This window comes from Spinacia oleracea, chromosome 5, assembly GCF_020520425.1.
Source record: "Spinacia oleracea cultivar Varoflay chromosome 5, BTI_SOV_V1, whole genome shotgun sequence".
Classification (NCBI taxonomy): Eukaryota; Viridiplantae; Streptophyta; class Magnoliopsida; order Caryophyllales; family Amaranthaceae; genus Spinacia; species Spinacia oleracea.
This window is the reverse complement of record NC_079491.1, coordinates 21,714,627-21,728,865: the sequence shown is the minus strand read 5'-3', so window position 1 is coordinate 21,728,865 and position 14,239 is coordinate 21,714,627.

Sequence of the window (14,239 nt, the reverse complement as noted above, 5' to 3'; positions counted from 1 at the left end):
ATATTGTTACACGATTTATTTTTCAGATTATATAATTTATTTTTTACATTTACGAGCTTAATGAAGTTTTTAAATCTTAATTATTTTCGGATCCCTAATAATTTCGAAACGTTCTTATTTTATTCGAAAACTAAATTTATTTTCCGTTAACAATATTTTTATAAAGAATTATTTGAAAACTTGATTTTAATTAAACATTACTATTCTAATTAATTTCCTAAAATAGCACCAAATTTTCAGAAATTTGCCTAACTAAGAAAAATTACTAAAATGCCCTTGAAGAGAAAAATTCCATTTCTCATCTCCTTCCTCCATTCCACGTATGTTTTTACTCCCCTTCCCTCAAATCAGTCTTGGTTCATTACTTGCTCCCCAAGGGGTGATCCTTCTTCTTCACTCTTCTTAGTTTTATAATCAGACACAAATTGCCATCTTGTTTCTCAACCAAAAATCAAATAAATCAAAAACCAAATTTATTCCCCTTTTGTTTCCCTGCTTGTGCGAATCACCACCACCATCAGTGGCTTCTGCCACTGAAACCACCGCCACCACCATTATCCCCACCGATCAACACCTCCTCAACCACCTCAGCACCACTCGACCGCCACCGTACCTCCCCCTCCCTTGCTTTTCCCTCTTCGCACTCCCCTGTTTCCTCTCCTCTGCTCGCGCCTTTCCCCTCTCCTTCGTTAATTCTGCCGCCGTGAACCACCCTCACCGTCGCCTGACTTGCGCTTTCTTGCACCACCGTTCTACCCAGGTGTCGGCCACCTTCAGCCGACCACCACCCAGCAACCCTCACCTCTCTCTCCTCCTCACTCGCATCTCCCCTGCCTTCCTCTCTCAAAACTGCGCCCAGCTCCTCCCTCCTCCCGCAAACCACCGCCGCACGTACAACACCACTGTGCTGCTGCGCTGCGAAGCCCTCCTGTCGGCGCACCACCGGCCACCGGCCGCCGCCCTCTTCCTTCCCCTCTCCTCCCTCGTGCCCCTCCCCTGTTTCCCCTACTTCGTGCCCCTGTTTCCCAAAGGAACGAGTTCCAGTATTGGAATTTTGTTCCTTTTATTACTCAAAGTAAGCCCACATCTCATTTTGGCCCAATATCAATTGAGTTTGTTTTGTTGCTTTACTCACTAATGATGATGTTTTATGAAAATAAATGATTACTTAAGCATTGAAATTAAATAAAATGGATTTTTAAATGATGATTTTAAAAAAAAAAATTTGACTGAAATTTTGATGTAAATAATATTTTCGTTAATTTATGAAATTTAAATAATGTAAATCGATTTATGAAATATATATATTTTTGATTAAAATGTCGATTAATAATATTTTCATTAAATTATGAAATTATATTTTTATTAAAATACGTTATTTATAAATTCATTATTTATAAACTTATATTTATAAAATATCGATTTTAGATTATTTGTCAATTTAATACTAATTCAATAATTCGATATTTTGAAAGAAATTGGACTCGGGGCTCAGGAAGGACGATCCATCAGACAGGAAGTATAAAAAAAAAACTACGGTTGAGGTAACGGTTATTGCTAGTACCCGCAATCCCTTCGAAATGTATTTATGAATGATGTTATGAATGATTGATGTTTTATAATGATATTTTATGATTTGCGGGATTACAAGCATGATTTGATTGAATTATTTTATGATAATGCAGCTTTATGCAAAATATTGAGTTAACGAATTATTATTCCTAAAAGAAATGATTTTATGAAATAACGAGATTTAATGATTTTATTGAACTATCCTGAATGAATGAGATTTTCCTGATTAATGTCCCATTAAAAGAAATGTAAACATGATAAAGGAAAGTGCAAGAACTAGTCAAGTTCCCCTGATATGGAGCCCAGGCTCCCCCTGATAAGAAGCACTGGCTTCCCCTGATATGGAACCAAGGTTCCCCCTGATAAGAAGCACTGGCTTCCCCTGATATGGAACCAAGGTTCCCCCTGATAAGAAGCACTGGCTTCCCCTGATATGGAACCAAGATTCCCCCTGATAAGAAGCACTGGCTTCCCCTGATATGGAGCACTGGCTCCCCCTGTTATGAAGCACTGGCTTCCCCTGTTCGTAGGAGACGTCCTACCATGTTTTCCTGTAAAGTCATGACGACCAGAATAATACTGTTAAAAGGAAAAAGGTTAAAGAAATAATGTTCCTGAAATGATGTTCCTGAAATAATGTTCCTGAAATGATATTACTGAAATGATGTTTCGAAATGATGCTTTTGAAATGATGATTTATTAAATGTTTTACTATATTCTATTCTCCCTGTGTTATTAAATAAAATGAATTGAAATGATGTTACGATGCTAGGGTAACTCGTTACCGAGTCTTCGGCTCACCGTTTTGTTTTCTGTTTTAGGTACTGCTGGGGACCACGGAAACGAGTAGTGGCGAGGACTTCACTATAGCTATGTTTACCTAAGTTAATGTTAAGTTGTAACAAGTTTAAGTAAAGATTCTTGATTAAGTTACGTACTTTTATTTAGGAATTAAAAAGGATTATTATGTTAATTTTGGAGTTTAATAGCTTATGATTGATGGTTGCCTTGTAATTCCCAAGAGGGAGTTACGGCAGGTAATGTCCCTACCGAATTAGGTTAATTCCGCTGCTAAGTACGCCTTAATAGGTGATTTAGAGGTCGGGGTGTTACAGTACAATAGTTACTATATTATAATAATAGTCCCTATATGTTTATATAGTTACTATATGTTTATATAGTTACTATATGTTTTATATAGTTACTATATTTTTGAAATAGGTGCTATGTTTATTTTATCATGATTTGTTACCATATGTTTATTTTCTTCAACAGTATTTGTATGTTTTATATAGGTACTATATGTTTGATATAGTTATTATGTATATTATAATGTTATTTTTATGTTCTTTGTTGTCCTCTATGTTATTATTAATTAATAAGAGTTACTATGTTATGATCACATTAACTATATGATCATAACTATATATGCAACTCTGCTAATATATGACTATCATTAATATTAAAATATATTATATCATGTATAATAGTAAATATATGTTTTTAATAGTTACTATGTTATCATTTTGTTCTTTTTGTGTTTTTTTTTTGTCTCTATGTTATTAGTAATAAGAGTGACTATATATTATGACAGTAACTATATGACTATAACAATAACTATATCTGCATTTATGTGAATATCTTACCATCATTAAGAGTTATTGTATGATGCATAATAGAAACTATATGTTTTACATAGTTACTATTCACACTTAAATGTTAAATTATTAACTTAGTTTATATATTATTAATTCAGAAATACAAAGATGATTCATCTAGAATTGAAGTCGTGCGAAGAATAACTTCTGCAAGGAAAACAAAAGCAACAGGGGAAGAAGAAGAAGAAGAAGAAAATTCTGACAACAATGAAAACCAAGGACGTGGTAGAGGAAGGAGAGGACCCGGATGTGGAATGAGAGGACATGCTTGTGGAAAGAATGGACATGGACGCGACGATTAGTATTTTTTAGTTCAAAAAACATTTGAGTTTAATGTGATTTATTTAATAGATGCAAATAATTAGAATGTCGTAGTTAAAAACAACTAACCATGTAATTAATGTTTTTCTTAATTACTGTTCAAGAGTTCTAATTACTTTTACTTTTGATTTACTTACTCTTTTTTATTTCAGTAATATGATATATAATAGTAACTATATAATAGAAAAAGTTACTATATGGCCTCTAAAGCATTTATATCACATTGTTTATTTTATAATATAATAATTGTTCTATATTTAATTTTTATATGATATAGTTACTCTTTGGATGGAATAGTTATTCTTATCGAAAATGTTATATTATTACTTCCTCTGTTCTTTTTTAAATGACACAATTATTTAGGCACGTTTGCCAATGCACGATTTCAAACATTAACATCTGTTATTGTGTATCGGAAAAAATTATAAAAAGTTGATATTTAAGTAATATTTACTGATACGAATCTAATAAGACCTCACACGACTATGTTTTTTCTTATGTATAAACCACAAAAGGAAGTCAAAGGTGTTTGTGTGAATAGTGTCCAAAACCCCATTGTGTCATGTAAATAAGAACAGAGGAAGTATTATTATTTTCACAGTTACTATTTTGAAGATATAGTTATTTTATTGAACATATAATTTTTATAATTTACTCTTTTTGCTGCAGGAAAGAATATTTAATTACTCTTAATTTTGATATAGTTACTCTTTTTGATAACATTAACTATATACTACGTATATGATATATAATATATATAATAGTAACTATAGAATAGAAAGAGTTACTATATGATATATAAGAGTAACTATTTCTATACGATAGAAATATTTACTATATGATATAAAACAGTCAATATCTTTGTGTATACATTATTAAGTAATTGAATTCTTATCAAAGTGACATTTAAAAGTTATTGTATGACAATTAGAGTAATTATATTACATACAAGTACTACTATATCAACTTAACAGTTAATATATGATTTTTGCAGTAACTATGTCGCATATATTAATAATTATATTGTTAATATTTACTGTATGACTAGTAGAGTAACTATATTGCATATAAGTAAACTATATCAACGTAAGAGTTACTATATAGGCCGCTGATTTTTTGGATCACGTGAACATTGCTTGTACATGTCATCTTTAAAAGCTGAAAATTACCTAAAATATCATGGTCCACACTAATAATAGCGTGGACCTGGTCCATGCATTGTTACACAAATTAAAATTGCGTTATTACAATTAATCACCACAAATAATAATAAGCAAGAAAAATAGTTTACAAAGTTCGTTCACCTAAAGACAAAATTTTATGTACATAAATGAATCCCTCTTGAAACCTTTCGATGAAGTTTTCAACATGAGGCGAGAAAAAAGTGCATTGTACGCTCTTATTGCCTCACCCTACCAAAAAACTGTTAGGAAAAAGGTTATGTTATGGAAAAATAACATAATATAAATTGACTAAATGTAAACACTTACTTCGACATCGAAAAAAGCATTTACCAAATTTGCTTAGTTGTTCCTCGATTAGTGTAATTGAAAACATCGCAATTACGAATCAATTGAGATCGTACATCATATTGTGGTACACCGCTAGAAAATAAAAGCATAAGGATACTCCGTCACCCTGTAACAAATTACACAATATATGAATATATATATCACACAAAAATAAGTTATGTAGTTGAATAAATTTAATTGCGGTGATAGAAAATTAATGTCCTTAAGGTAACAATTTTCACGCAACATTATTGTAAAGAAAGTATTCAAAAAAAATTTATTGAAGAACTTAGAAGTTAGAATCACGACTAATATCGTAGTAACGAAATATTTAGTGAAAATAAGAACGCACTAACATTAATATTAAAGTTTGAAAATAAGAAATAAAACTTTAAATATCTATCCTAATTATAAGACCCGATTTAATAACTCTCTCGAGGAAAGCCTAAAGTTAAATGTCGGTGGTTATTGTATGCGACGATGAACTTAAAAGCTTAAAACCTGCATAATTAAAAATCGAACATCATAATTGTTAATATGAAATTGTACTATCTCATAATAACAATTCATAAAGTGTCAGTTTAAATAAGTTTTTTGTGTAATGGGACGATGCAAAACCTACCTTATCTTTTGTTATTTAGTGGTGGTTATCGGTTGCAATGACGAAGTGTAGAAAACTTGCAAAAAAAAAACTGGACGCAAGTGTTTATAGTACGACATATCTGTTGGAAATTCTCATTGGGAAACACAAAGGAAAAAAGGGTGAGTGAAAATTCAAGAGTCCCACATTGGAAAAACTCTTCATATTCCTCTTGTTTATTAATTGGGGAATGAGTGTAACTCTTGTTTAAGAAAGTGTGAGAATGGTATGGGTGGACACATCACACACACGCGCGCGCGCGCCGGGCCGGGCGCGGGCCGTGGGCCGTGGGCCGTGGGCCTTGGTACTTGGTACTTGGGCCTTGGTACTTGGTACTTGGTACTTGGTACTTGGTACTTGGTACTTGGGAATGCGGTTCGCGGGCGTGGGGTGGGTTTTGTGGGTCAACCCTGTTCTTTTTGGTAACTGGACCGGTTTGCGCAAGTCACTGTTACGGGAATCTGTATTGATTACGTAACCGTTGGATTAAATGCCATTAATTACGTCCGTTACTATGATCAATGTTTTTGACCGTTTTCTGGCTGTTGCAACATTCATTCCCTCAGCCGTTTTTGTCTGTTGCAATGCTTTTCTTCTAATTATTTAAATCAGAGTTTCAGTTCCCTTCTCACAGAAAATCATACACACAAAATACGAAAACACATTCTTACTCTCACACAAAATTGCTCTCGGTTTTGGGCATACGTTCTGACTCCATCCGGCTTTGTGAGTGCACACAACGTCGGAGTTGCGCTAATCCTGGAGGGCGACCGCATTCTGTTCTACTGCACCGGGAGGTAGCGCGGAATCGTCTTTTAGGACAGTGGGTGTCCACGACGCAACAATTGTTCTTCGTTCAGTTCATCGAATCAGATAAGTTTGTTCTAATTTTCGCTTTAATCGCGACAATCTAAAAGACGATTCTTATGGCTTTGACTTCCAAATTCATGATTCCTGATATGTCTAAGTTAGAACCTCTTGATGGAAAGAATTATAAACGTTGGGCTGTTAGGATGCGATTCTATTTAGAACAAATTGAGATTGCTTATGTGCTTGATGATGTTGTCGAACCTGATGATGAAACTGAATTGCATGCTTTTGAGTTGAAATTTGCTAAAGATGATAGGACATGTAAGGGCATGTTGCTGCATCATATGTCGAATACATTGCTTGATATCTATATGGGGTTTAATCATGCTAGGGATATTTGGGATGCATTAGAAAAGAAATATGGAACTGATGATGCTGGTACTAAGCGTTATTGTGTCAGTAAGTGGTTAGCTTTCCAAGTCCAAGATGATAAACCAATTATTGATCAGATTCATGCTTATGAAAATATTTGCATTGCTATGGCTGCCGAGGGTTTGAGTATTTGTGATATTACCCTTGCTATAGTTTTAATTGAGAAACTCCCACCCTCTTGGAAAGATTTTCGTAATCAGTTAATGCATAAGAAAAAGGACCTTACCTTAGAGGAGCTTGTAGGTCACCTGAAAATTGAGGAGGAAAATCGTATTAAGGATAAGGGTCAATCTGTGTTTTCCGGGTCTGCTAAGGCTAACCTTGTAGAACCTAAGCCTCATGCATATTCTGAAAAGTTTAAGGGAAAGGGAAGTCCTTTCAAGCCTCAAGGGAAACCAATGAAGTATAAGTTCAAGGGCAAGTGTTTTGAATGTGGGAAAACTGGTCACAAGTCTGTAGATTGCAGATCCAAGAAGAAGTCGGATCAGAACCAAGCCAACCTTGCTGAAGCTAATGAAGTTTCTAATCCTAACCATTTTGTTGCTGTTGTTTCAGAAGCTAACTTGACAGGTAATGTTGCTGAATGGATCGTTGATACTGGAGCAACGAGACATATCTGCACCAACAAAGACATGTTCACTACCTACGAAAAAACTGATGGTGAAAATGTCTTCATGGGTAATTCAGCTTCTGCAACTGTTCAAGGCAAAGGGAAGATCGTTCTCACTCTTACCTCTGGAAAACTTATTACTCTTACCAATGTGTTGCATGTTCCAGAAATGCGTAGGAACCTGATTTCTGGTAGCTTGCTAATTAAGGCTGGATTGAAGCTTTCATTTGATTCTGATAGGCTTGTTATTACTCATAATGGGGAGTTTGTGGGAAAGGGTTTCTGTAATGGGGGTTTATTTACTCTTGATGTCAAACTTGAAATTATGAATAAGAATGCTAGTACTTCTTCTGTTTATATTGCTGAGTCTATTGATTTATGGCATGCAAGGTTGGGTCATCTTAACATTGCTTCAATTAAAAGGCTTAAACAACTTAACTTGATTCCCAGTTTTTCTAAAACTGATTTTGCAAAATGTGAAGTATGTGTTGAGGCCAAGTTTGCAAAGAAGCCATTTAAATCAATAGATAGACAAACTAAAGTACTAGAGCTTGTTCATAGTGACTTGGGGGATTTTAAAAATTATGAGAGCAGGGGTGGTAAAAGGTATTATATTACTTTTGTTGATGACTGCTCAAGATTCACCATGGTTTATCTTCTCAGGTCAAAAGATGAGGCTGAGGAAATGTTCCTCAAATACAAGGCCGAAGTGGAGAACCAACTTGATAGGAAGATCAAGAGACTTAGGAGTGATAGGGGTGGTGAATATGACCCTAACACTCTTAAGGCATTTTGTGAGCAGAATGGGATCATTCATGAGACAACGGCTCCCTACACACCCGAGCAGAACGGGATTGCTGAAAGGAAGAACAGAACATTGAAGAACATGATGAATTCTATGCTTATTAGTTCTGGGTTTTCTGATAACATGTGGGGGGAAGCTATATTATCTGCTTGTCATGTTTTAAACAGGGTACCTCACAAGAAGCTAGACAAGACTCCATACGAAATATGGAAGGGTCGTGCACCTAACCTAAGTTATTTGAAAGTGTGGGGGTGTCTAGCAAAGGTGGCTATACCCAGCTTCAAAAGGGACAAGATTGGTCCTAAAACGGTTGATTGTATTTTTATTGGTTATGCTTACCAAAGTGCTGCATATCGTTTTCTTGTTAAAGGTGCTAACAATTCTTATGCAGGTGGTAACATCATTGAGGCAAGAGATGCCGAGTTTTTTGAAACAGTATTTCCTTTGAAAATATCTTGTATCAATGATGTGCCTTCTTCTAGCACTTCTTCTAGTATGCCTGTTGTTGCTCCTCCCACCTCTGATGTGAATTCTGAATTGGAGCCAAGGAGGAGCAAGAGGGCAAGAAAGGAAACCAGTTATGGTGATGATTTTATTACTGCTTTCTTAACTGAACCTTACTTGATTGATGATGACTTTGTTTATGTCTTTATTTTGGAAGATGATCCTAGGACCTATGAAGAGGCTATGAAATCTGTTGATGCAGTGTTTTGGAAAGAGGCAATAGATAGTGAACTTCAGTCAATCCTAAGTAACAATACTTGGGAGTTGGTTGATCTGCCTAGGGGTTGCAAGCCCATTACTTGTAAATGGATCTTTAGGAAAAAATTGAAATCCACTGGATCCATTGACAAGTATAAGGCTAGAATTGTGGTAAGGGGATTCACCCAAAGGCATGGTATTGATTATTTTGATACTTATTCTCCTGTCACTAAAATTGCTACTATTAGAACTTTGATTGCTCTTGCTTGCATTCATGATCTTGTTGTGCATCAAATGGATGTTAAAACTGCATTTTTAAATGGTGATTTGGATGAGGAAATTTACATGGTTCAACCGGAAGGGTTTGTTGTTCCTGGTCAAGAGAATAAGGTTTGTAAATTAGTCAAGTCCTTGTATGGGCTTAAGCAAGCTCCAAAGAAATGGCATGACAAATTTGACAAGACTATGACAGGTAATGGGTTCCATGTAAATGAAGGTGATTCTTGTGTTTACTCTAAGCATGATTCTGATGGTTGTGTGATTATTTGTCTTTATGTGGATGATATGTTAATTTTTGGGACTAATTTGGATCGAGTAAATGAGACAAAAAGTTTTCTAAGTTCTAAGTTTGAAATGAAAGATATGGGTGAGGCAGATGTGATTTTAGGAGTGAAAATCAAGAGAACTCCAAATGGCATTTGTCTTAGCCAAGCTCACTATGTTGAAAAGTTACTTAAAAAATTTAACTCTTTTGACGTCGATCCAGTTAGGACTCCCTATGATCCAAGCATCCACTTAAGGAAAAATAATGGTGATCCTGTTAGCCAATCTGAATATGCTAAGGTTATTGGTAGTGTTATGTTTCTGATGAACTACACTAGACCTGACATTGCTTATTCTGTGAGTAGATTAAGCAGGTATACTCATAACCCAAGTCATGAACATTGGGATGCTTTGAAGAGATTGCTCAGGTACCTTAAGGGTACCATGGATTGGAGTTTGCACTACTCCAAGTTTCCAGGAGTTTTGGAAGGCTATTGTGATGCTAACTGGGTTTCGGGCAATGATGAAATTAACTCTACCAGTGGTTATGTTTTCACCCTAGGGGGTGGAGCTGTGTCTTGGAAATCTTGTAAACAATCTTGTACTGCTATGTCTACTATGGAATCTGAGTTTATTGCTCTTGAATTGGCAGGTCATGAGGCAGAATGGTTGAGAAATGTGCTTGCAGATATTCCGCTGTGGGGGAAGCCAGCTCCTTCAGTTGCACTTCATTGTGATTCGCAAGCGGCTATTGCTGTGGCAAACAACCATGCCTACAATGGGAAGAAAAGGCACATTCGTTTGAGGCACAAGGCCATCAAAGAATTGTTGTCAAGTGGGGTGATATCACTAGACTATGTAAAGTCTGAAATGAACATTGCGGATCCGTTAACGAAAGGCCTATGTAGAAAACTAGTTTTGGAAACATCGGAAGGGATGGGCCTGAAGCCCGTTGAATGAATTGTAAAATAATGAACTCCTACTCACAGAGTTCAAAGGACGACATTATTGTTATAATTCGGAAGCACAAAATTTTATTTTTTGTCCATCCCCTAGATGTTATAATGTGCTTGCTACAATAGGAAAGAGGTTGAGCATACGGCTCTTAATGAACCCATACCATATGTTTGGTGGTGTGAATGTAGCTCACACTTGATGGGATTCACCTACATAGGTGTGGAAGTGTGGCCGCTTCCTATGAGAATTGCGATGTGGGCTATTCTCTAGAGCACCTATGAGCATATCCAGGTCGGACGTATGGCCAGTATAAGGCGTCACTTTATTCGCGGAGTCAGAATGTCATACATATTCAGTTGCGTGCTTTAAGTGACGGGTTTCTATCTCCCTATCAAGTTCAATACGAAAGTCACTTGGTAGGAAAGAGATCATAGCTTAAATGTCACTAAGTGTTAATTCAAGTCGAAAGACATTGACACCTATTCAATTGTTTTGTTTGCCCAAAACCAATATCCTTCTCCTTTCTTTTCTTTCTTTTCCGCATATTCGAACCTGTGGGGGATTGTTGGAAATTCTCATTGGGAAACACAAAGGAAAAAAGGGTGAGTGAAAATTCAAGAGTCCCACATTGGAAAAACTCTTCATATTCCTCTTGTTTATTAATTGGGGAATGAGTGTAACTCTTGTTTAAGAAAGTGTGAGAATGGTATGGGTGGACACATCACACACACGCGCGCGCGCGCCGGGCCGGGCGCGGGCCGCGGGCCGTGGGCCGTGGGCCGTGGGCCTTGGGCCGTGGGCCTTGGGCCTTGGTACTTGGGCCTTGGTACTTGGTACTTGGTACTTGGTACTTGGTACTTGGTACTTGGGAATGCGGTTCGTGGGGTGGGTTTTGTGGGTCAACCCTGTTCTTTTTGGTAACTGGACCGGTTTGCGCAAGTCACTGTTACGGGAATCTGTATTGATTACGTAACCGTTGGATTAAATGCCATTAATTACGTCCGTTACTATGATCAATGTTTTTGACCGTTTTCTGGCTGTTGCAACATTCATTCCCTCAGCCGTTTTTGTCTGTTGCAATGCTTTTCTTCTAATTATTTAAATCAGAGTTTCAGTTCCCTTCTCACAGAAAATCATACACACAAAATACGAAAACACATTCTTACTCTCACACAAAATTGCTCTCGGTTTTGGGCATACGTTCTGACTCCATCCGGCTTTGTGAGTGCACACAACGTCGGAGTTGCGCTAATCCTGGAGGGCGACCGCATTCTGTTCTACTGCACCGGGAGGTAGCGCGGAATCGTCTTTTAGGACAGTGGGTGTCCACGACGCAACAATTGTTCTTCGTTCAGTTCATCGAATCAGATAAGTTTGTTCTAATTTTCGCTTTAATCGCGACAATCTAAAAGACGATTCTTATGGCTTTGACTTCCAAATTCATGATTCCTGATATGTCTAAGTTAGAACCTCTTGATGGAAAGAATTATAAACGTTGGGCTGTTAGGATGCGATTCTATTTAGAACAAATTGAGATTGCTTATGTGCTTGATGATGTTGTCGAACCTGATGATGAAACTGAATTGCATGCTTTTGAGTTGAAATTTGCTAAAGATGATAGGACATGTAAGGGCATGTTGCTGCATCATATGTCGAATACATTGCTTGATATCTATATGGGGTTTAATCATGCTAGGGATATTTGGGATGCATTAGAAAAGAAATATGGAACTGATGATGCTGGTACTAAGCGTTATTGTGTCAGTAAGTGGTTAGCTTTCCAAGTCCAAGATGATAAACCAATTATTGATCAGATTCATGCTTATGAAAATATTTGCATTGCTATGGCTGCCGAGGGTTTGAGTATTTGTGATATTACCCTTGCTATAGTTTTAATTGAGAAACTCCCACCCTCTTGGAAAGATTTTCGTAATCAGTTAATGCATAAGAAAAAGGACCTTACCTTAGAGGAGCTTGTAGGTCACCTGAAAATTGAGGAGGAAAATCGTATTAAGGATAAGGGTCAATCTGTGTTTTCCGGGTCTGCTAAGGCTAACCTTGTAGAACCTAAGCCTCATGCATATTCTGAAAAGTTTAAGGGAAAGGGAAGTCCTTTCAAGCCTCAAGGGAAACCAATGAAGTATAAGTTCAAGGGCAAGTGTTTTGAATGTGGGAAAACTGGTCACAAGTCTGTAGATTGCAGATCCAAGAAGAAGTCGGATCAGAACCAAGCCAACCTTGCTGAAGCTAATGAAGTTTCTAATCCTAACCATTTTGTTGCTGTTGTTTCAGAAGCTAACTTGACAGGTAATGTTGCTGAATGGATCGTTGATACTGGAGCAACGAGACATATCTGCACCAACAAAGACATGTTCACTACCTACGAAAAAACTGATGGTGAAAATGTCTTCATGGGTAATTCAGCTTCTGCAACTGTTCAAGGCAAAGGGAAGATCGTTCTCACTCTTACCTCTGGAAAACTTATTACTCTTACCAATGTGTTGCATGTTCCAGAAATGCGTAGGAACCTGATTTCTGGTAGCTTGCTAATTAAGGCTGGATTGAAGCTTTCATTTGATTCTGATAGGCTTGTTATTACTCATAATGGGGAGTTTGTGGGAAAGGGTTTCTGTAATGGGGGTTTATTTACTCTTGATGTCAAACTTGAAATTATGAATAAGAATGCTAGTACTTCTTCTGTTTATATTGCTGAGTCTATTGATTTATGGCATGCAAGGTTGGGTCATCTTAACATTGCTTCAATTAAAAGGCTTAAACAACTTAACTTGATTCCCAGTTTTTCTAAAACTGATTTTGCAAAATGTGAAGTATGTGTTGAGGCCAAGTTTGCAAAGAAGCCATTTAAATCAATAGATAGACAAACTAAAGTACTAGAGCTTGTTCATAGTGACTTGGGGGATTTTAAAAATTATGAGAGCAGGGGTGGTAAAAGGTATTATATTACTTTTGTTGATGACTGCTCAAGATTCACCATGGTTTATCTTCTCAGGTCAAAAGATGAGGCTGAGGAAATGTTCCTCAAATACAAGGCCGAAGTGGAGAACCAACTTGATAGGAAGATCAAGAGACTTAGGAGTGATAGGGGTGGTGAATATGACCCTAACACTCTTAAGGCATTTTGTGAGCAGAATGGGATCATTCATGAGACAACGGCTCCCTACACACCCGAGCAGAACGGGATTGCTGAAAGGAAGAACAGAACATTGAAGAACATGATGAATTCTATGCTTATTAGTTCTGGGTTTTCTGATAACATGTGGGGGGAAGCTATATTATCTGCTTGTCATGTTTTAAACAGGGTACCTCACAAGAAGCTAGACAAGACTCCATACGAAATATGGAAGGGTCGTGCACCTAACCTAAGTTATTTGAAAGTGTGGGGGTGTCTAGCAAAGGTGGCTATACCCAGCTTCAAAAGGGACAAGATTGGTCCTAAAACGGTTGATTGTATTTTTATTGGTTATGCTTACCAAAGTGCTGCATATCGTTTTCTTGTTAAAGGTGCTAACAATTCTTATGCAGGTGGTAACATCATTGAGGCAAGAGATGCCGAGTTTTTTGAAACAGTATTTCCTTTGAAAATATCTTGTATCAATGATGTGCCTTCTTCTAGCACTTCTTCTAGTATGCCTGTTGTTGCTCCTCCCACCTCTGATG